Source organism: Diprion similis, chromosome 8 (genome assembly GCF_021155765.1).
Source record: "Diprion similis isolate iyDipSimi1 chromosome 8, iyDipSimi1.1, whole genome shotgun sequence".
In the NCBI taxonomy this organism is placed as follows: domain Eukaryota; kingdom Metazoa; phylum Arthropoda; class Insecta; order Hymenoptera; family Diprionidae; genus Diprion; species Diprion similis.
The window spans coordinates 3925207-3950196 of NC_060112.1; the positions used below are offsets into that span (position 1 = coordinate 3925207).

The window sequence follows — 24990 nt, forward strand, 5'->3', positions numbered from 1 at the left end:
ACCGTTCAAGGAAAACGAAAAAAAAACATAAACACTTGAGTTTTTTGTTCTCAAAATTTTTTTTTACTTCTAGTTCTAATCTTTCACAATTATATCAAGTTTTCTCTAGAACAATTTCTGAAACTTATTTCAATTCAAGGTAAAGCAATCTGTTAAAATTCGGTAAAAGGTTTTTATCTTGTTTCAATTCTTATGAATTCGTTTTGACACATATTTCGCAAAATCTTCTCAAGTTTGATCAGACCTACGTACGAAATTGGTTATTTGTGCAAAATTTTATTCAAAACATGAAGAAAAATAATATCACACGTTTTTTCATCCAAAGTAAAATTTTCGAATTATACCATTTACAGTATTAAAACATTACGGAGTGATTTATTTTGCGTTATACAACGTTTCAATGCAGACTCCAAAAGCAATTCGACAAACAAGAAAAAATCGAAGTCACCTCGTCAGCTGAGTTAAAAATTTTGTCACAGCGATAAAAAAAATGCGAAAATTCGGAACTAAGTCGACACAGATTCGACCAATTCCACTAGCTCTTCCCGAATCGAGGAATGAACCGAGTGCTGATCGATCTTCGAACGGTTTCCGATACGCCATGATTTGTGGGTCACTTCATTTCCTCGCTCCACGAATTTCGAATCGCTGGGCACGTCGCGCGCGTCCCGATTTCGACGGGATTTACTGTTCAGGTTTCCCAGAGGTGGAAATAACTGAAAGACGATCCTATTTTCGTTCTTTTTAATTTACAGACTCATTGCAAAAATATATATATATATTATCTCTTATTAGAAATTTTTTGTTCAAATTATTGCACGAAATTCAGGGTTTTTTTCTATTTCTTTTTCTTTTTTAATTGTTTAGTTTTTTTTTTTTTTTTATTGGGCAGCAAAGAGTTGGACAAAAAAATTTTAAATATCAGACTAACTTCTTAATCTGAATACTTTGATGACATGAATAGCATCGCAAATCTATTCAAGCCTAACACAATGGAAACGAACTTTCAGCTGTGAGAATACAGATAACCGAGTCAAGTTCCAATTAGCCAACGGATGTTTGAATAGGTACGCAAGTTTTCCAATTAATAGAATCCCGCCTGCCTTTGTAACATCTTAGAGATCTATGCGGAACGGATTTAAATTCGTAACTGCAGTAATTTCTACAGAATAATGGGCTGGCTTAAATCTTTAATTTTTCGATTATTCCATCGATTGTATTTTTAGCGATTAAATGATAGTCGATACATTTTTTTCCTAAAGCTATTTTACAACCCAGGGAACTTATTTTTGTTTAGCAATTTCATTGAATCGATCAGTTTTTACTTGATTATCTTTTCTCTCTCTTTATCGGCTATTTTCTTACTTTTCATCAACCGGTTTTTATTTCATTTCCTTTCCTTCTTTCGCTCTTTATCGAATGATTTCTGTACAGATGAACCTTCAAATTATTTTGACGATTTTATTTTGTCTATTAAACAAATGTGTAAACATTTTTTCGATACAGTTTATCACGTAATACAACTGTACAAAGTATTGCCACGCTTTGTAAACTGATGTATCAATTAGGTTGAAATCAGATACTTTACAGATCAATAAAATTCGTCATAAAACATTTTACCGGCAACTAATTCATGACAACTTCTCGTAACTAATGGGTCGCTCTGATAATTGAAAAAACAAAAAATGAGATATAAAATTACCTAAACTTCAATTCTTAACCGATAGTCAAATTTTCTTTTATATGAAAGTTTCGCCAGAGTTCAAGAATAAAGAATTTATTTCGTTCAGCCAGAATTTCATCCCAATCACATTACTTTTATCCTGTTATATATATATCCTTCAATTGTTAGTTGAATCGCACAATTTTAAATTACTAAAAAAAATTTGAAATGGCTTTAATTCATTCATTTATTTCAGCAATTCGACTCTTAGTTCACCTTCATATGTTATGTTAAAAATTATCGTAGCTATCTTAAAACTGAATTCCCACAAAATGTCGAACAGCCGGCTATAAGCTTGTGGCTATCGGAAATATGGGAGAGGAAGTTTCCGCAGTGAATATACGAGCATATTTTCCAATATACGATGATGTCGTAGCCTGTAGTTTTAACGTTCGAGACTCCAACTCGACTTGTATAATCCATAATGCCAGAATTCACGTTTCATACAATTTTCAGGCTATGAATTGAATTTACGAGGAAGATCCATGCATCGTAAGATATAATTTATTGATAAAATTAAGATTGCCTCTAAGGATTTCATTAAATGCCGGTGATCCTGGAACTTGGAATTACCGAAGGGTTCAAAGTCTCTGGATGATTTTAAATAAAATTAAGATACATTTCGACTCGACGAATTTTGACCGTTACTTGTACCTAATTTTAAGTTTTTCAATAAAGGATCCCGCAGAATCCTTATGAGAATTGGCTGAAATTTTATTACGCTGTAATACGTATCTTCCCGATCAAATTTTCTCACGGGCACCAAAGGACCAAAAATCAGTAGATTCCGAGATTTTTTCGAATCTCTGGATTAGGCCATTTTAACGAATGACAAAGCCTCAAGGGGGACTTCGAAATCAAAAACATCACTCAAAAGGTGCAAATATATATATATATATATACAATACAGCTTGGGATTTCAAATTCGTTTCAAAGTTGGCATTACATATATGTATAGTGTAATTGGTTCGTGATTCTTCCCCAGTCACTGCAACCGTGGCAGAAATAACAAGCCCGTTGAAATAACGAAACAGAAAAAGAGGAAAAAAAAATGTACAAGTAGGTATTATAATACACAGTGGCTGCTTGAGAATTCACGGATTCTTTGCTCGACGAGATCGCGCCAATTCGGCTCGACCTTTCCTTTGATTTGCCTGCAATTTGATTTGAAAGAGAAACGAAATTATAAAAATTCAATGAACAGTATTCTTTTGAATATTTTACACATAATGATAGTCACGCATTTGCTGTATATATTCAACTTTGTATTATCAATATATATATATATATATGGCACTCGTGTAAATTTTCATTCGCCACCAAAGCGAACTCTTGACTTCCTCTAAGGAGAATAATTTCGCTTTCTGGTTCTTTAAAAGCGTCAATTTATTCCTTTCTTCATTTCGTCTAATTAATTAATATACGATGTTACTGATCACGGAATTACTTGGAGAAATAGAGAGACGAGAATGACGAGAAGGTGAAAAAAAATCAGTGAAGTTCAAGAACTGTTTAGCTTTTTTTTTTAATACTTATAGAGAAAGAATGAAGGTGAAGAAGCACGTTTATCAATATACATGCGAGGATAAAAATATTAAGATAAAACTGAGGGGGGAGATGCGTATAAAAATTACCGAAGCCAGCTTCAAAGGTTACGAACCAGACTGATTAGAATCATTAGTAAAAATACCTCCTTAAATAACAATTACCCACCTAAGTTGGAACAATCTTTTTTTACAGAGGCTTTATCTTATCATTATACTGAAAAAGTAAATCCAACACTAGAAATAAGAGTATTTCTATACCTAGAATTACAAAAACAATAAGTGACGAGAATAGCTATGTAGTTGTTATTAAATTATTTAACTCTCTACCGAATGAATTTAAAGTAATATTGAATAATAAGAAAATCGTTAAAATGAAACTAAAAAAGTGGGTAAAAAGTAGTTATTAAAACTTTGTTTCAGTAGAATTGCTATAAAAATAAAACACCGTTTAATTTAATTATATTAACAAAATTTCTAATTATTAGTTTTAGTATTAGTATGTAAGTTTTAGATTTTCATAACCTTTGCCTATGTACAGGCAAAATAGTTTAGCCTCTACAGGATTAAACTACAGAGACCTTGAGTAAATATAGATAATTATAGTATTTTTGTGCTGGTTAAATGAAAGAAATAAAATATAATAAAATAAAACACTGATAAAAAAAACATAAAGCTGCAAAAGTCAAACTGAAATTAATGAATGTAAATTTCACTGAAAGAATCCCTCTTACAACGGAAAAAGCAGTCCATTATAATGATCAATTTTGAATAAACAAATGTATACAGTATAATATATTAAATTATTATCCACTCGCTCCAAAAGCAGGGAATAAATCTTTCCCCCAATTTTTCGTCACACCCTCGCTGCTGATGAAACACCTTTCGAGTAACGTACGTTGAGTAATTAAACTTAAGTACGAATAAGTACTATATATAGTAAAACACTTTGACGCGATGTCATTAAGCACGTTTTCGGAATATCTAATGGTCTGCGAATGGTTCGAAAACATCAGTAATTCGACACGAATCGAATAACTCGAGTCTTCGACTAATTCGATTTTTTTTAATAGTTCGATTCTTATTCTACCCACTCAATAATTCGATTAGAATCTCAAAAATGCAACTTTGAAATCACTGTTCTTTGAATCGATTTTTACTTTCCAGTTATTTTTGAGAAACGCGACAATGAAAATAAAAAATTCGTCGTTTGAACCGATTGATTTGAATATTTCGAAATGCTTAAATTGCTGAGATAATTTCAACGATTTGAATTACTAAAATAGTTAATACTATTCGAATTCCATTAGGCGATTAGATTATATTTAACCACTTTCTATTTCTATTTCTATTACATTTATATTTGTGGTTTCTATGCAATCTTTAATCATTTCGATTTACCACCATAACTTAAAAATATAATTCTTGTGGTCATTTGCACTCTATTTTCGTGTAGCTAGTGCAACGATTTGATATTAAAGTAACAACAAATTGATTTTGTGGCGTTATTTAGTTAACCTAAAAAACAGATTTACTGTAGCAGTAATCAGAAAACGTGGCATTGACAACTTCATAATCACATTAATTCTAACGATATTTAAGCCAACATCGTAACGATACCTATTTTTATATTTATAGAATTTTACAATAACTATGGGGAAATGAAATTTCAAAATTTCATCAAATGTAGACAAAAAAAAACCGTATCTACAGGGGTTTTTGGGGTCGCTGATTATGGATCTGAAGCAAGAATTTGAAAATTCAAAATGGTAGATTCAATATCAAGGACAAAGATTTCGAAAATGTATTAAATTCGAACAAAGCTCAGCATTTCTTAGTATGAAAAAGTGGCAACTACAATCGTACGTAATTGTGCCACATTTTCTTGTAATTTTAACAATATTTAAACCGTTATTGTAACAATACTCAATTCGCTAGTATTTCCTAGTACCTAACTATAAGAAAATGAAATATTTTTCAGTCTGACTATATATACGATAAATCTATGGATCTCTCTCTCTCTCGTTGGAAAAAGAGAAAGATGAAGAAAGGGGGAATAGAAGTGAGTGTCGAGCATTAAAACTCCACTAAGTATCCGTCCGACATGCTTTTAATGTTATAACGAACATACCTTTTATCGCGGGCACTTTCACCCTCTGAACCTCCCTACATTTTCCCGCGGATTTCACCCCCGAGTTTCAGAGTCTTATTTTTTCGCTTTGATTTTGGGCCTGTTTTTTTTACTTTTTCTTCACTTTTTTCTTATCACCCGAGGGGCGAAGCGAAGGTGACTTCTAATTATTTTCTCCAGGGTGAGTATTTTACGAGTGGATTATAATTCCCTTGCAATCTTCGTGACGAGAGATCGAAATGATCAGCCGGACATTTTGTTCTTCATCTTGTAATTGCATATTGTTGTCGGTACGATGGATGGTAAAATCAGATTACATTTTTTTCCCCCATCCATGAAATGACAAAACAGATGTTTTTGCGACGTGTGGATGTAATATGTAAATATTATTTACATTTTTCTAAATTTAACTAATTACATTTTCGTTTCATAGTTACAGGTAAAAATTTCCTTCGTTAAAATCAAATTTTTAGTTCAAAGGAAACCGTCGCGCGTAAGCGAATAAAACTTTTTCTTTCAATTTTGGGATAATTCTACACAAATGTAATTATTATACTAAAGCTTGATTGCGATGAACCGTGAAAAATCCGTGAACGAAAAAGTCTGACCAGAAGTAAAATTTCCAACACGTTTGCGCAATTATTTGGCGAAAACTAACGAAGGGTAAAATAATTACTGTTACTGAATTTCGTAGACCAAGGGGGCTAAACTACAGGCGAAGCAATTAGTCAACGCACAGCATGATCAACGCAGCGCATATATGGGTGATTCTCCCGAAATAATTATTTTGCATCGAGGTAAATGTGATGCCTTAAATTTTTTTCATTTTCATTCAAATTAATCAACTCATATTAATTAAAACTGATTTCCAGATTCCAAGGGATGCATCATACTTCGCAGAAATCTCACGTTTGAAATGGAACAAAATTTGAAGGTCTAATCAGCAGCGCAGCGTTCAAGAATTTTCAAAAATTCTCTTTTTCAATTTTTTTAAGTAAACATAACATAAATATAATATATATATAAGATAAAAAATCATCTTGTCCTTCACGATGGTCCTGTTTTTTCTTTTTCACATTTTCTTCATGAATTGTTATGGATAAAAAAAAAAACACTCACAGCGATTTTCGGAGAAAAACTTAATGACTGGCAAGTATTAATGATAAAATTTTGTAAGAAACGCCCGTACGACACAATTCAGTCGGTATTACAGCTGCGTGGACTGAACGTGGTTTACATATTGTCAATATATAACGGCGTTAAATCTGTTTGTATATAATTTCCACCAACTGGGGCGTAAACTAATTGACCAGACAGGTACCTGCAGCTACAAATATAGCTGGCCTGGCGGAAAACTCGAATAGTTCATCCGGGCTGCCACACTCGAAGGGATCAACGAGGAGGGGCGAGGGGACAACGAGGGTGAAAATCAATCACGGTGAAAAATTTTCCCTCTACTGGCTTCCCTCCCTTCTTCTTTTCCCCTCGCGGAACGGACAGCTGGATGTAGAAATATGGAAAGATGAATACTCTCGATGAAATACTGCGATTTTCACCAGCGCGCTGAATAATCGAGTAAATTTGTAAAAGAAAAACTGAAATTGGATGAATTTTTTTTGTTTTTATTTTTATTTTTATTGACTTCGCAATGCATGGACATGTATTAAGAATTCTAAGGGCTTTGATTTTCTTCTTCTCAAATTCATTCTCAAAAAAGATTTTCAAATTTTAGAAAAATCGGTAATCGAAGTCACATCGAAACGCGTGAAAATTCGTTGATCCAAGCTTATTGGATTACTTAAAATTTGAGAAATTTTTATCTAACGCGGGAAGTGAAGTAATGAATGAGAGATTTTTTTATATACAAACTTCTCAATGTTCGATGATAGAAGTGAGACTTCGGTTGATATTCTCTTCAGAATATTCTTTTTATCGTGTATTGTCTAGTTTATTAAAAATTGTTGATTAACTCAAAGAATTTACGAAAGAACGGGAAGAACCTCTGATATAATTTTCAAACGACGACAGAATTTTGTCGTAACATTTATAATTCAATTAAATGTGCTTCAATTTTGTTACTCTAATTCGCTCGTCAAACTCACTATGAAACTAGTTATTTTTACTATTTACATAATCTATATTTACAACAAAGATCTATTCAAAATGAGGTAGTAAAGCAACTGCAAAAAATATCGTCTATAATATTAGGGCAGTTTATTTTTTTTCTTAATGTTATGTTCGAATAGGCGAGTGAGAAAACAGTTTTCAGCGCAATTCGAATATCTTTTTTTTGGTAATTGTGTCGATCATAGGTATTGTTCAAAATACACAGCCAGGTGAACTAACAACTAACAAGGTGAGGCTTTTGTTGCAATAAATAAGATTTATCGCGAAAATTGAAGGGACGATTGTGGAATGTAATAGTTTTTGAAGGACTCTCAATACGTGCCTTCGGGAAATTGAAATTGAAAGCGGAAGCTCCGCGTGAAATGGGCGACTTAATGCCAATTTCCGACTTTTTGGACCCTATTTCGACTTTGGCCCTCGGCATTGAAGAAAGTTGGCAATTTGCTGAAGATCGATACTTTTTATTGACTACTTAAATCACATTATCATATTCGTAATGTACGAAGATCTGATTGAAACTTCTACGATAAAAAATACTGAAACTGCGAACTTCTTCATTTCAACGCATTTCAAATTGTTAAAACTGTAGCATATTTGCTCGATTTCACTCTACGGTGGTTCGTTTTATCGAACAGACTGTTCTCAACAAATTCGCTAAAACACTGATCCATTTTTACATTTGACTGAAATCTAAAGAATCCAACTTCAATTATTGCACAAGGTTGTAAGTTATTCACATGTGTTTTTTTTTTTTCTACAATCATTCGAAGTAATGAATATTCATTCATAAACAATCTTATAAACATAAAATGAAAAGTGACATTTAATACAGATTCTTGCAACGAGAAAAACGAAGTTACGAGAAACATTGAAAACTGCATTTGATCAACAAAATCTTTGCATCGTCTTTTCACTTTCTTCTAACTGAACAATACTCACAACAACTGGATTTTTTTTAGCATTCAGGTGTTGAGAAAATTTCTTGATTCACTCAAAACTTCGTCAGATTTTCTTATCAATTTTTCCACGTGATAAGAAATTCGTTGCGGTCTCCAAATTTTCAGGTATTCTATAAGAAAGCGAATTAAAAAAAGCTAATTTCTGCCGAACTATCCGATTGTGAGAATGACTTGGAATTTCGAAAAATCATTGAATGTTTAATACCGACGATAATTTCCACATTCACGAGGATTAATTCGACATTGTTGTAGGTATATAACTTCGCTCGAATTGTTATTCTATTTTGCCGATTGCGTTAAATGACTTTCGTTATAAATGTACAAAACGTATCGTTGGTATCGATGTTGTTGAAAACCAATCAATTTCAATCTGAATAACTCACTTAAACAGCAAAATTGCGGTCAGTTTGCATGGATCGGGATATGATTGATTGTCGAACCGCGATGCATTGCTGCAGTTATTTTGTGTTCGAATGAGAATAGAAGCAACAGAATGACCGACGGGGTCAATTTTGAAAAATATGACAATCTTTCAACCCAATTAATCATCATTAACTTTAGAGATCCCGAATTACAATTAGCCTGCAGTTTAATTAATTATTGCAAAAAGCAAACCACATATCGTTAGTCCAATACTCATGAATAATATACAAACTGATTATTTAAGTTATTTGGAAAATAAATTTTCGAATAATTATGTTAAACGATTATCAACAACGATTTCATTTTAAATTCAAATTTTCTAACGCATATTTCATTGTTTCGATAATCCTCTCTTGTACGCCAATCAATCCAATCCAATCCAATCCAATCTGTTAAAGGGCTTTACAGAAATCCCGGCATTAATCACGATCTTTTATTTTCACGTTCCCCGATCAAATTCCCGATCCTTGTTAACGTCGATCGGCCACAACCGCGGATAGCATTGAAGCATCGCGTTGTGGATTATAATCGGTATAATTAAGGGCCGCTTAGCGGTCAAATTCCGTTTGTAACGATCGGACAGCACATTTCAGATCAAATGTGTGTGAGTTCTCGTGTACCTATGGAGGAAATATACCTAATATCCGTAAGAATAAATTTAGAAGGTATGCAATGAATTATTTTTCATAAGAGTAGCAATTCGATTAGTATTACGTAACTTGTAAGCATCACGTTTCGTAAAATTAGCTTTTCACCATACATCTGTTCTAATTCCAAAAATTCAGTGATGATTTTGACGCATTTTTTCGTTCGATCGTTACCCATGCTAACATGGTTAATATGGTTAATTGTTTTATAATTTGAATAAAAAAAACATTAGCTTTCTTTTATACGTTTTTGAGATAGAAAAATATCACGAAAATTTTCAGTTCGTATAGCGTCAAGGAATTTGAGAGCCCGTTTTTACAAATTCGAGTGCGATTAACATATTTTATAATGAATTTTTACAAAATGATATTATTTTGAAAATCATATGAATTTACCGAGTAGTTTAATTGACCGATAGTTTTTTCTATTCTTCCATTATCTGCTTGTTTTTAAAAAAGAATACAAGCAGAGTTTCGTTTTAACTTCACAATTGAATTGGCTTGGTATTAAACCAATCCCATTGGAAAGTTGAAAAAAAATCAAATAATTACTAAAGCGTTTTTGACGATAGATAAAGAAAAAAAAAAAACACGTAACTATACCGAGTCAAGAAAAAAAAATCGGGGTGAAACGTTTTTTTTACATAAATTGAAATGGAACCGAATGATTTAAAGGTAACGCAAAGATCGAAGAATATTATATAGAAACAAGGAAATTGATGATGAACGTTAATTTTATTCAAATCTAAATATATCGTTAACCATAATACGCGCAAGTGTGGCAAATATATGCACATATTTACAAAGAGGCCTTTGCGGAAAATTTATTGCATGCGTCCGCAGTAATACGGAAAACTGTATAGATACAGGGTGAGTAAAAAGTATGGAAACCAATAGAAATCGTGCGCGGTTTAGCGCGAGCTTCGGTTCGGCATTATACATTGAATACCTTCATTAATTTCAAGATAAGTTTTTCTTTTTGTTTTTACTTTTGTGTAGAATCCAAGTCTGTAAAAAAAGTACACTTTCCACCATGAACCATAAAACTTTCATTTCAAAGATGCTTCTTTGAAATCCGATCTTCGTAAGATATTCTGCTGTGTTAACCCAAATGGGACACCCTGTATATATTTGTTTCACGCGTGTGTGCGTGTAGCGTGAGTAGCTGCACGTAATTTGTCACGGATTGCTATAGACGCGATCTGTAAGCTGTGTGGGTAGATATAAATGTTTTCCCCGCGTAGGTGTCAGCGATTAATCGAGAGGGCAGGTGCGCCAGCTTTTTACACTCATTTCCGGTTTCCGGCAATCCACTGCCGGCTGCACCTCTTAATCCTCCGAATCCTGAATTCCTTTAACCATGCCAATTGCTGATTTTTTCTTGCATGTAACGCGATTTTTCGATGCTTTAATTTAACGTCAATAGAGTAGTTGTTTGTTGTTTATTGTTTATCACGGCTACCAACCTTCATGAACGTAAACTTAAAAATTTTAACAATCGTTAGTATAGCAGTTGTGCTCAAGACCGAAAACTCGCGAAATTTTTGAGGTTACAAACATCACGGCGAACTGTCGATTAAATTTATGACGGTTGGTCACCCTGGCAAATAAATCTTCTCGGATTGTAGCGCATGCGCAGTTGCTATAACTATTGCATACGAAGGATCATTCTGTCGTTAGGAATTCAGACTGTACATGAAAATCCTCCAATTTCTAGGCCTCTGTGCCTTACTGATTATAAAAGACAGGCTGATCGATTTTATCACGTTTTCAACTTGAATCCTTGTCTTCGAACTTTTGAATTTTCCTGTCATCGGGAAAGACATAAATTTATTCACGGCAAAAAAGACATCAGGAGATATTTTTTTTTCATGGCGGGAAGTGATGGATATTCGAAAACAAAGGTTAAATTGATAAACGCGATGTAATTTATAGTCGAAGGTTGGTAGATCGTCCCATACTTATAAGAGAAACGCAGATTACTAATCACGAATTTCCAGATTCAGATGGTGAACTGAAAGTTACTATACGGTTTCGAAATTGCAAATTCTGAGCTTCAATCCAAATTGTGACATTTTATGAATCTGATATCTCGAATTGCGAATCCTGAATTTGGAATCGCTGTTCAAACCAGACACAAATGTTGCTGACTAATCTTCACAGTAACGAGCAAAAAAACTAAGAATGACAAATTTCTGCTGGAAATTTTTGATGAAATTACTAACCAAATTTCCAAATATTGAATCAACAAATTTTCGATTTAAATACTATGTGTTACCAATATCGTCTTTTACGACGATCAAATTTCGCATACAAAATTCATTTCGAAAACGTATAAAAAACTTCAAGCAGACTAATCCAAAGGGATGGATCGAATCGATTCCTAAAACAGGATCGACCGACCCTCATTTTCCTAATCTGCCGATAACAGTGGCAGCGGGTTATCTTCCGAGTTTCGCGAATAGGCGATGAAGCCAGGGTGACGACGCGAAATCGGAAATACGAACATGGAGGCAGTTTACACTCGTCTGTACATAACTACCCTGTTCATTCGGGCTGAGCGAACGACTTCAAACGACGTGATTATCCGTAATCCTGACGCGTACTGCTATGCAAGCCTTGCATGTGTATTCATTATACGTAATAGACATCAGACTGTATGAAAAAATGAAGTATTTTTTATTCGAAAATCAAATAAAAAATATTGATCCATATATATAAACAATATTATATTAATATTAATATTAATATCAAAAAGTACATTATCGCGATTTTTTATCTTCCATACGAATCTTTTTTTATAAATTTGGAATTTTATAACTCGCGTCAGCGCATTAGTGTACCGATAAAAACAGAAGCTATTTTTTTTTTTTAGGCAATTTTTTTACAGACTTGGAGTTCACCCAAGAAAATAGAAATTCTTTTTTCTTTCAAACTCATTTTTATGTGACATCAATTTTTCTATTCTGTAATATTTCTATGTATTAACATATTCTATACACACATAAATATTTAATCACGTTCAATTATAACGTTCGAATCCTCGTGAATATATTTACCGAGTAATAATTTTTAGTTATTTATACACGGTGCTAAATTATACTCGATCCATGTATAATAATATACGTTATTCGCCTATAAAATGACTCATTCCAACCCCAAATTTTCTGGATCTTTAGTATAATTATAGCTGTGAAATTAGACAATTCCGATTACGGAGATCTAAAATTTATGCACGAATATACTTTGTTTTATTATTTTTGTTATACAAAATTGCAATAAAATATGCCCCTTCTTAAATATATGTATACATATATTTATAATATAGAAAAATAAGTCAGAATTTACCGTCGCAATACGGTTCACAAATGAAATGTAAATAATATTATGAACAACATGAAACACGTATAATCATTAAACATATACCTCGAAACCTATGTGACGTGGGTGCAGCAGGATTGAAGAGAGACGGGTGATTAAAATTAACGAGCTAATTACGCGGAGGTCGGTGCACGAATGGTAAACGCAACAAACGTAGGTATAATTATTCAGTACATACTTACGTATGAACATAGATATGCAAGGACTCGTGCTCTGGAATTCAACTCATCTTATTAATATTCTACCAATCCAGTTAACTCGAGTAATTAGGCAATGTAATTAAACGCGGATGATGCACTCCCAAATATGTTGGAGCAGCTGTTTTTGTAATACAAAAAATAAATAACGTATAAATTTTAAGCATGGACCACATTTTAGAGAGCTCGAGCATTTTCAACGTCTATGTGTTGGTACAACTCAGTTTTCACACAATGTTTGTTATTTTTAAATAGCTTAGGACTTAATCAAATTGTCATGCTGTCGTTTTGAAAACACGTCAACTTGGTTTTTGCTTTAGTACAAGAACGTGGTATCATACACGGAGCATGAAATGCTAACGCAGCTGTGGATAAAATCGTTAGTCGTCGATATAGTGAATTTCGCGATTGACGAATTCACCGTTTTCAGATCATCGCTGCGGGCGAAATTACTACTCAACCATTCTTGCCATCTTTTTGCTCAAACTATATCAACGCTGTACGGCCAGCGGGTGCTAGGAAAAATTCTACAACCGAAATAAAATTCGAAGTGACAAAGTGATGGGCGGCCATATTGATTTCCTACTGTGGCTTCCATATTGCCCGTCCGTTTAATACGTAGCAAATAAGTTTTTCGTCCGTTTAACTGACATTTCAAATCATTCTAAGTAATCGAATTATGCTTTTCTTGTGCATCTATTTTAACTGACGTAGGTACGAAGGAAGTTTAATACTTAGCTGTACGATCAATTGACCGCTAATTAAAACTCATATTAGGTTATGTCACATACGTGGGTAAATTTTGCCCAATAATTTCCGACTCGTGTATTACACTTCGTGCCGTGATTATAACATTATTCCGCCTCTATTCTTACGGAGTTTTCAAGCTGTTTCTACGACCATCGCAACACGCGGTCAGCGTAGCGCATTGCATAGCATTGGATCGCAGTGCAGTGCGTATGTAATTGCGTTCCTTGCAGCGAGGTTATTAAAATAGATTGGGTAGCTCGAATAAACGACGTGGTGACCCTCAGAAACAGCTACGAGTAACGCGTTCTCCGAGCTCTTTCTCGTACGATACATTTGCATAATTTGAGAAACATTCGAATAACTGTCAAGAAGAACAATAAGAAGCGAAAGAATGATTTTGCACGAGAATCTCTAATTTGGAGAATTATTTTTTTCTTTTTTTCAATCAATTCTTATTCATCCTAATTTTTTCCCTTTTCAAATCAGTGCCTTGCATTCTATCTTGAAGTCATAAATTTTTTTATAGAGTTCATTTTTCTGTTTAAAATTGACGAAATTTGTTCCGCGCTTTATGTACTTTCACCTCGAACAAGAATAATAATGATCATAATGATAAGTATGTTAAGGGTGCTCGGGAGTCGTATATTCCTGAATGCAAATCGGTATTTCACACCAGCAAATTGGGTTTCCTCGCTTAAGACGGTTATAGAAAAACTTGTACGGTTTCCAAATATGGCTTCTATTCCAGACTGCAGATGAAACTCTGAAGGATATATCGACTGTAGACGATCAAGATTTTCAAGTAAGAATGCCGAATCAAATAAAATATAATATTAATGCATCTTTTTATACCAAAAGTATACCTCAAGTATAATTTTAATGAATTATTTATTTGATTTTGTTCGTTAGGATGGATTCTTTACAAATCATTTGAGATTGTGTCTTATTCTCGACTCATCTTTTGGCATTGAAAAGATGGTAGTGCGTTTCGTTTGTCTTAAGACGATATTCGTTGTGTAATCAATTAAGTGAAGTTTGATAATTTTATCGCTATCAAATCTATCAATCAAAATTGTAGAATATGAGTAGAATTTTTAAATATCGTCTGATTCTTAGAATATTAAAGAAAAGGAGCAATTAAAAAAGTTTCAAAATCGTTCCAAACATCTGTTTTACATCCGACGTGTCAACGAAGCTGTTATTGCAGTTAAATTACTATGCAGGATAAAAACTAGCCTCAATTCCATGATGTTAAAAAAAAGAAGGTATCAAGAAGATTTTCAACAAAAATACTTAAAGTATAAGGTAAAAAATATTTCACATAAAAAATGCCATTACGTTAAAATTTCTCTCGCCTCTTTCCGCATTGCATTATCATTATTATTTGTTTTTGTCACATCTCACAATATTATCTCAGGGTAGCGTGTTTTTTTTTTTTTTTTTTTTTACGGAATTTAGTAAAACGTGGAAATATATATTCAGGAAGACGGTGATTTTTTTCGCACATTAAGAACTCGTTACATATCTGATTCCGTGTATAAAATACGTATATACGTATACAGTAAAAAACATACCTTACACGTGTAAGAGGGGTGGCGGGTATTTATTTGTACATTAACGTCTCAAGCGAGAAAAGTACGAGGGGGAAAAAGGGGGGGAGAAATTTCATGCTGGTTATACGGCTGTGCGAATTAATGTAAAGTTGTTAATGGCCTCGCGGCTCCTCGCGCGACCCTCTCGTTTTGCCTATATATATATATTCAAGGCGAATACTTTGACGACAATTTTCCTTGGTATTAAATGCCTTACAAAAAAATGCACGTTGCGTGACCCCCGCAACGAGGCAGCTTTTACATTCTACTATACTGAACAATAAACTCTACCCTCTCTTCGAACGATTTAATTACCTTCAAACATTACGGAACACGCACTTTTTTCCTGGTATACATGTGTGTGTGGGCGTGTCTGTGTGTGGTTATTGTACGAATAGGGATTAAAAAAAAAAAAAACGACGGGAAAAATATAATACACCTTACATATATAATAATATGTTATGGCGATAACGAGGATTACGTTTAATGATAATTCAGAATTATTCTTGTTCTTATTATCATTATTATTATTATTATTATTATTATTATTATTATTATTATTATTATTATTATTATTATTATTATTATGATCAGACAATTATAACAGACTTTAAATTAACGCGATTCTGCTGGAGGTCTTTTTATACCAATTATTATTTTTTTAATTTTATTACCTCACAATAATTGTTCACACGATGTATTTTAAATCGAAGAAATAAATTATTTCTGTACAATGATATAGTGAATTTTTTTCTTTTGATCGCATAGAATCTTAAAGAGAGTTGATTATTAAAATGAAGAGAGAAAAAAACTCTATTTATGTCCTGCAGTTAGGGCAAAAGTAAAAATGATTTGTTGAGAACTTGATCATTTTTTTCGCTATCCAAACCGACGAAATTTTCTTTTTTACCAAATATTACCTCGTTTCTAAATTTTTGGTAATATAAGCAAAGAATAATATTTACAATATCCTTTTCGATAGCGTAAAAAACAGTGTGATTTTTGGATATTTGCTGTTTATACGAGCGCTTGCGTCAGCTTTTTTACTCTCCGGAGGGCTCGGTGGGTCCATACAATTGACAAGGGTAGGTACATACAAACATAAATCTACCGGAGCGAATGTAAAATGAAGGGATCGCGATCCGCGCACTTGAAAGCTTTTGCTAATCACGCCGAACTGCGGAAATTCTCTCGCCGTGTAAAACATTTGCGTATATATATATAATACATATAACCTATACATAGCTATATTACGGATGTATGTATGTATAGTATACATATATTTATTTTATAATACATTATTATTCGCGTGATTTTTTTGCTGTTGTTTTTTAGTTTGTTTTTTTCTTCTTCTTATTTTGTTTCCTTTACTTTTCACTCTCATTAGTGCTTCATTTCCCTATGTAATTTCCGACTCATGGTTTATTCATTATTTTAATTTAGCTTTTATATTCCGATGTTCTTGATATTATATCAGGTTTTTATGTATGTATAAATATTCGTACATTTCGTTTTCAACTATTTTAACCCTTTTAGTCAAAGTGGAATGCTCTGGCTTTAAAAATTTTCAAGGCCTGGACTTATAAAAGTTTATTTACAGCTTGGATTTAGAAATTATCAAATTTTGACTTCAGATTCATGATCAGCGATCCCAAAAATTCCCGAGTGACAAGTTTCGGTCAGAACCATCGAATTTTACATTTACCGTGTTGGATCCGCCATCTTGGATTTAAAAATTATTACATCCTGACTCTAGATTCCTGATCATCAACTCCAAAAACCCAAACAGGTGATAAAATTCAGGTAAAAATATTGAGTTAAAAAATGTGTGACTGAAAGGATTAAATATAGTGTGAAACACTTTCAATTCCAGTTTTAATTAAAAAAAAAAATCCCCCTCATTTTCCGTGGGAAAAGAAAATAATTTTACCATGCGAAATATTTACAGATTAATATCGTTAATTTGAAATCTGATATTAGTTGAACGTGTCATGACTGTATATTATAATACAAAGTATTTCGATGAAGCTCGAGGCTCTTTCTTTCACATGGGGGCGTTTCGCTCTGTAATAATAATAATAAGTTGTGCTGTTTATATGTCATAGTGTAATACGTGCGTATGTATATGGAGTAGGTTTGGCTTAAGGGCGCGGAAAGTGGAAATCGGACACTCGACAGGTGGCTCGTTTTCCCGGTGCGAGGACTTGAATACCTCGGCTTAACGCCCTCGACGATCCGCGATCCCTCGAATATCCTTTCACCACTTGTGCGTATTTTTTATGCACAATATCAATGTCGATATCCAGGTAATCTTCTCTTTTGAATCCCTATTTTATGTTTCACAAGTGAAAAGTTATACGAAAGATATTCATTCTTTCCTCAACATTTATAATTTTAGAGAACAGTTTTCCGAATAAAATTATAAGTCTCTGACTAAAATCGAGCAGAATCTTACGAGTAAACTATATTTCCAAACAAATTTAAATATGAAATATATATATCCATCAGCTTTTATCTATAATTTCAGGTTTATAAATTATTATCAGATTTTGGAAAACAATCGCAACTCATCGTCGAATATCTCGTAATAAAAATTAACTAAGACGATAAAAAAATAATCACAGTAATAAATTTGCAAGAAAGTTCCATTCGATAAACTTCAGCTTCGGAATTGATCGACTCCCTTTTATTTTCAAAAAATTCCATCAATCTACCACTCAATTTAAAAAAACTCAAAACGCGGGATTACATTTCTTCAATTAACACTTCATTAAATATACTTGCACATACGTGTATCACAATATTCTATACATATCCTGTATTTCCATATATTATTATACCATAATTTAATTGTATTTCCATATACATACACCATAACCCTGAGGTGTAAGCTCGTGGCCCTTTTAACAATCGGTTTTCGAGCTTAGGTATGTGCGTGTTATTAACTCCTTTTAATCGCAGAGATCGTATACGGGGCATTCCATGCCGACACAACCAACGTTGATCCCTCAACATTTTTAATTTTGTTGAAAACAATGCAATTTATGCAATTGTTCCAACTCTAAAACGATACCCTGAATTTATCTGGATTTTCTTTTTTTTTTTTTTCTAGTAAATTTGCTTTACTGTCTCACGATGAAGTTTTAAAATCTGAGCGGTCTTTCAATTACATCCCCCCGTGTTGAAGATCTGATTGTTTCAAACTAATTCATTATTCGCAGTTATTTATCTTGAAACGAGGGAATTTTTTTTTTATTTCTTACTTTTTTTTTTGGGAGTCTGAAAAAATTCTTCGAAATTCTGGGTTATGTGTGAAAATGATTGAACATCGGCCTACAAATGACTGACAATTGCTTCTGTTTTTTATACAATTTTAGAAGCGAAAGCTTTTTTACGGTCAAAGAAATGTTGATTTTCAAAAATCATAAATAAAACAGATTTATTGAAACGAATATGAAAAAAAAAAATCAGGGTACTGTTCGGCGTTGGAACAATTGTATAAAATTATTCTAAACAAAATTAAAAATTCCGAGAGTCCGGCGTTGATTAAAATGGCGCTGAATGTCTCATACAAACCCTGCGGTTATTATTACATAATTTATATTTTATAGAACTTTCTGAAGATAGAAATTTATTTGATTGTCATTTACGACAGTTGAAATTCAGAGAAAAGGTAAATTACGCAAAAAGGAGAACGGAAATCATTAGTAAAATCACTCAAGAACTAAAGGCTTTGACAAGCGTAGCGAATATAAGAATCGCTTTCGATACTTTGCGGATCAATTTATGGTTTTAGTGGATCAAAGCTTTGACAATTCTTGTCATAATAATTCAAACGTTTCTTCATAATTGGATCCAAGAAAATATTCACGAATTTTGTTAAGGGCTTTAAATTCGTCGATGGTCAAAAACATGGCACAAAGTTTATAAATGCCTGTCGCATTTTCTTTTCAATGTCGTCCGGTTTCTGAAACGTGAGGAGAACAAAAAAAAAAAAAAAAAATATACGAAAAAGTAGTCGAAAAAAATTTTTCCACATTTTCGCAGCGATATTTAGATATCATTTTTCCTTTTACATATCAGCAATAGAGATTATTAATTTTCGTTTTACAAGACAGAATATTTAATCGATGTGACACCGAATAATTTAAAATGTTTTTCCAACCGTGAACGATCCTGGTATTATAAAAAAAGAAAATAATCAATTTCGTAACTCTCATCGTTGGAAAACGAAAGTTTCATATTCTGAGTTGAAAATTGATAGATTTTAAATCGAGATTGAAATACAATAGGTAGATATATGTACATATTATTTATTCCCAGTAGTCGCAAAACGATGAAAACCGTAGATGAAAAAAAAATAAATAAATAAATAAATACAAATACAAGAAATAGAAAAAAAAAATTGAAAAAAAATTCAAGCCAAACTGATATTTCGATGAAATTCTCACCACATTTTGAAGGTTTCGCGCAATTCCGTGACGTTCACATCCGGCAGACGTGCGTCAATATTCGTTCAGCAAGCGCTGCAGCGTACATACTTATATATTTATATGAGATATGTATAAACGCCGTCACAGACACACATGGATACAGTCTGCGCACATATCGGAGAAACTGGGTCAATATGCCCGGCACTAGAGTGAAAATTCCGCTCCAAATTTGCACAGAATTGAATTAAATTTGAAGATCATTAATTTCAAATTGTATTTATAATAACAAAACAACACGTTTTGAGTTTTTCTAATTTCTTTTTTTTAATAGTTTGCCATACTTTTACCGAGATATTGAATTTCGAATAAATCTATGGAGAAATAATTTAACATTGTGTTTAAAATGTTTAAAAAAATTATTGAATTTTTCAAAACTGTGCGGATTCAACTACCGTCGAATCGATCACTCGAATGTATTTGCACATCAGATCAATGGATTGCCATGAAATGATTGAATGGGATTCAACTGAACGCTGCGCTGCGTTTGATGAACGAAATAATCGTTGGATCGTCTCCGGCATTCCGCATAACAAATGATTTGCGTTTTTGAATTCGGTACTCTGAAAATCTCTTATAATTATCCAACTAATCAATGCCTGAATTGATTTTCATTATTTGAGACATACTATTGAATCGAATTTCTGTGAGAATAACTAATAAATAAATAATTTTCGGTAATTGATCGATGAGCTGGAAACGATCGAAACGAAATTCTAGTCCAATCAATCGTCACAGTTTGTTGTATTGACTGATTCTTGTTTATTTCATTATTTTATTTTATTTTTTTGTTTGCGTGTATTGAAGTCGACTCGTGAAATCGAATCTCTAGTTTCAGAAAAATAATCTCGCATCCAATTTTAAACGTAATACCAACGCAACGAAAATTCCACAGCAGAGGCATAGAAATATAAATTACACATGCAAATAATCACCAGCTCGTTATGCAATAGTAACTCTATCTCTCTCTCTCTCTCTCTCTCTCTCTCTCTCTCTCCGAATTGCAGAGCTGCAAGTTATCTCGCGCATTGCATTGTTGTATTTACAGATATTCGTACAAATCATACGCGTGTCTTTGTTTTTCTGCAAAAAACGAAGAGGAAAGTAAAAGAAGAAAAAGGAACGAGGATGAGAAAAGCAGAATAGACTTCGACCTCCAGCTGCGCCAGACTGAAGCTCGACTCTTTCTCGTCTCTTTGCTCCTTGTAACGCATCTTACATGCAGATTGGAAATTCGCAGCTTCTTAGCAGCTTTAATTTCGTGCAACTCGCTATAAAATAATAATATCATTGGGCATTGTGTATAACAGTTGTAAGTGTATGAAAATTGTGATACAATGAGGCCAACGGTTTGGCAAACGTATAAATCTGATGGACGAAAAACGAAGTTTTTATTTGATTTTTTTTTTTAATTTTGCCTTTTATTCAGACATTTAAAGACGAGAAATTTTTCCTTTGCAAATTACGAATTATTTAACGAATTCTGAGGGATTGTAAAAAGTTTGACGATATCTGAATTATATACTCTTATTGGATCTGATGTTATTTCTCATTTCATTCTAATTATTTTTACGACATTTGAGTAGTTTGAAGTATTTAATAGAGATTTTATAAAAAGTTTTCAGGTATTCTCATAGAATTTCATATTTTCAAGAAATTTTCGCAAGATGTTCCGGTTTCAATTTTTTAAAATGAACTATTTCAACTATTTTACTGGAACAGATATTTTCTTGAGCTGGTCAATTGATATAGAAAAAAAATTTCGTATTTATAATCATTTTAATTTATAGAAGAAAAATTTGTGATTTAGCACTCAAGTCATTACATCGTTACCCAGAATGTTTCTCTGAAGTTGATGACTTGTTTTAAATTAGTTGTTTATATATAAAATTCAGCGTTTCAAAATCTTATTCTGCAGAATGCGGGGACTTTTTAGTTGTATTTAAGGATGTATGGGGTGTACAGTCGGGTGGAAAAGTTGCTGAATCGAAGATTAGATGAGAGAGAGAGAGCTTTGAACAGTGTCACAGAAGTTATGCTAGTAAAATTCAACCATAAAGGTTTCCGCTATCGAGAAAAAAATGTTAAAAAACTGAAATCGAACTATAAATGCTTTGTTATTTTAATTACATCGTAGAAATCTCACTATTCTAGTGGTTTTTCAATTTTGTTTTTTACCAGATAAATAATATTGCTTGCTTAATTCTAATTCGCAACATCTGGTTTTATTCCAAAATGAATTCTCCACAGATCGTCTTAATCAAATTGTGATCAACAATAACGTGTTCCTTGTTGAATTACGAGTTTAACAATTATTACGATTGTATACATACCAATCGACAAACACTAGAAAGAATCTGTGCCAGAAACTTTTTATCGCATTCATTTACGAATAAAATGAATTATTTTGCAATAAAATTAGTCAAACTATACGAATTTTTGGGTAAAAAAAAATAGTTAAATAGCGTAATTTCTGTACAATTGAAATTCAGTTTTGCAACGTTTTTTCTCTCTTCAATCAGATTCAACTTGATCATCTTCAGTTGTTCTGTTCAACCTTTGTTTTCTCACGTTTTTGATTCGACAAATTTTTGCTCCGACTGTCTACACGTTCCACAGACTAATACTTAAAATACTTGTTAATTCTCTGATCGTCGCGTTTTTGTTTCGGCTAATATTTCTATCTGACTGTACTTTCGATGCGCAAAGTTTGACGGTCACATCGTCGGACTTGTGAGAGGCGTTGACTGGGTAGTCAAACCCGGGGGGCGTAAATCCGTTATCACCGTCAGTCGGTCGTGTAAATCGCTGTAAATCGTCGTGCGTGTGTCTGCCTTCGCTTTCACACATCCACAGGCGTGTGTTTGGATCACGGAATGTAGGCAGAAGCGTCAGAAACACGAACGCGGAAATGCGTTTGCCTGCAGAACGGCTGATATGACCGCAAATCCAACCGCTGCCACCAAAGCTTTCCTGTCACGTCCGAATAGCGAAATATTTTTTTGGTTTCGAATAGTTGGGTTAGCATTTAAACCAGAATTTTAGAATTTGAAAAAAATATGTCCTCAATGAGAAGAATTTCATTTTGATATAGTATTAGAAAATTTTATGAGCAGAAAAATTGCTTTTGTTACAATTAAGATTCAAAAATTTTTTCAATCATCGTGATTATAGTTTTCAATATCACGTTTTTTGATTGTTGCTTATTCTCGATTGAGCTAAATTTTCTTTGAATAACGAAAAAACAAGACTGATAGTTATACCGATTAATAGAAGAAATCGAGTAACAAATTCGCGATACGAAATGTATCTTCGTTTCTTTGAGAATTGCAAGCTCTGGTGAAAAAAGTTCGATTGTCTTGTAAGTTGTTACGTCGAAATATATCCTTCCTCGTTGAAAGAAAAGGATTCTTGTAGCTACAAAATAAATTGTCTAACCTCTGATCCTTGAGAGTTTGAAGTGTAGACTTACATAAATATCAGGATGTTTCAGAAAAAATAATTGGCCATTTTCCACAATGACGAGCCGTAAAAAGTATGTTTAGTTTAAAAGAAATGTTCTGTCAAAAGATGAGCGTTGTACGTTGTATTAAATATCGTGCTCGGTTGATTCTCACTTTCTACCTTTTTTCAATTTAATAAAGTATCGTGAATAAAAAAAAAAAAAAAAAATTTTATTGCTCACATCAATCGTAATATCAATTTACATCACAAAGAAAACTCAAACTTGTAATATCAAGTCTCCTTTTGATGTTTGAAAATTCTATCTGACGACTTCTTTTTTATTTTATTAATTCAATCTCATGAAATAGTAATAATTCACTATGAATAAACAACTTAGGAGAATAATATTCCCAGATGATATACCTTCGTGTTATAGATCATGATCTTCGGATTTAATACAGAGCTCAAGAAAGAAATAATAATTCAAACCATTCTTCACAAATTCAAAAACATCTAAAAAAAATAGTAAAAAATTAAGTAAAACGCTAATCTTTTTATACAATCTTTCTTCTAGCCTAAACAAACTTTTTAGGGGGTGTCACGGGTGAAAATCGTTATTTATTTTTCTCCGAACCACCCTAATACATATATATCTGCATATCACGTACAGTGTGCACGTACTTATATGTATATATGTATATTATACGTACATACTCACTGCATGGCACTTTGCGTACTGAATATATCATGACAAGGTACGGTCGCAATGTCCGTTACATCGATATCGGATACCTACGTGGCATACTAACGAAGCCTTCAACATATTTCCCGTTTTGCAAACTTCGAATTGTTGTAATTTTTTTTTTTATTTAACCTCCTTTTTCTTCGTTCTGACTTGATTTGAATCAATTAAAAAGTAAAAAAAAAAAGATCAATAATAAAAATAATAATTCTCACTTCTAGATATACTTTTTTTTTAAATATTCTTTCCTTGTCTTTCCGTTCCTTTTTACCCCTCTAAATACGTAATAAACTTACGTAATTAATGTCTGTATGAATGAGTAAATACGATAAAAAAAAAAAAAAAAAAAAAAAAGGCAGGAGGCAAAGCTTACGTAAACTTCGACGTGAATACGAAGGTGAGTAAAAACGGAGGGAAATTCGTGTGGACAGGTAAACGGATGGTGTTAGTTTCACATTTTCTGGGTCCGTTTAATTATTCACCTGAGCTTCTTTCCGAAACGTTTGAAATAACAAATTCGCAGGTAACCCTCGGCGAGTCGACGAATCCGTTGGAGCAGATGAAAGGAAAGAAGAAGAAGGTATAAATGGGAGGGAAAAAAGTGAGGCATAAAAAAAAAAAAAAAAGAAAAAAGAAAAGAAGAAAGAAATAAATAAAAGGAACTAAAACGCGGAACGAAACGGAATAAAAGAGAAAAATAAAAGCAGGGAATTTCTTATCAGAAAAAGGGGAGATGCTCTGTTTCACCCCATCTGCTATATATATATGTATATATATATATACGTTTACGTATACACAAACGTGTATACATGTATTTATATTATACATCCAGTCACGCAT

The 24990-nt window shown here is 32.8% G+C and overlaps 1 protein-coding gene across 8 annotated transcripts in view; it reads right to left on the reverse strand.

Annotated features, from left to right (window-relative positions):
• Window positions 1-24990, reverse strand: part of LOC124409982 (poly(rC)-binding protein 3) — a 107896-nt gene that overhangs the window by 47569 nt on the left and 35337 nt on the right. The gene's annotated exons all lie outside the window — the stretch shown is intronic.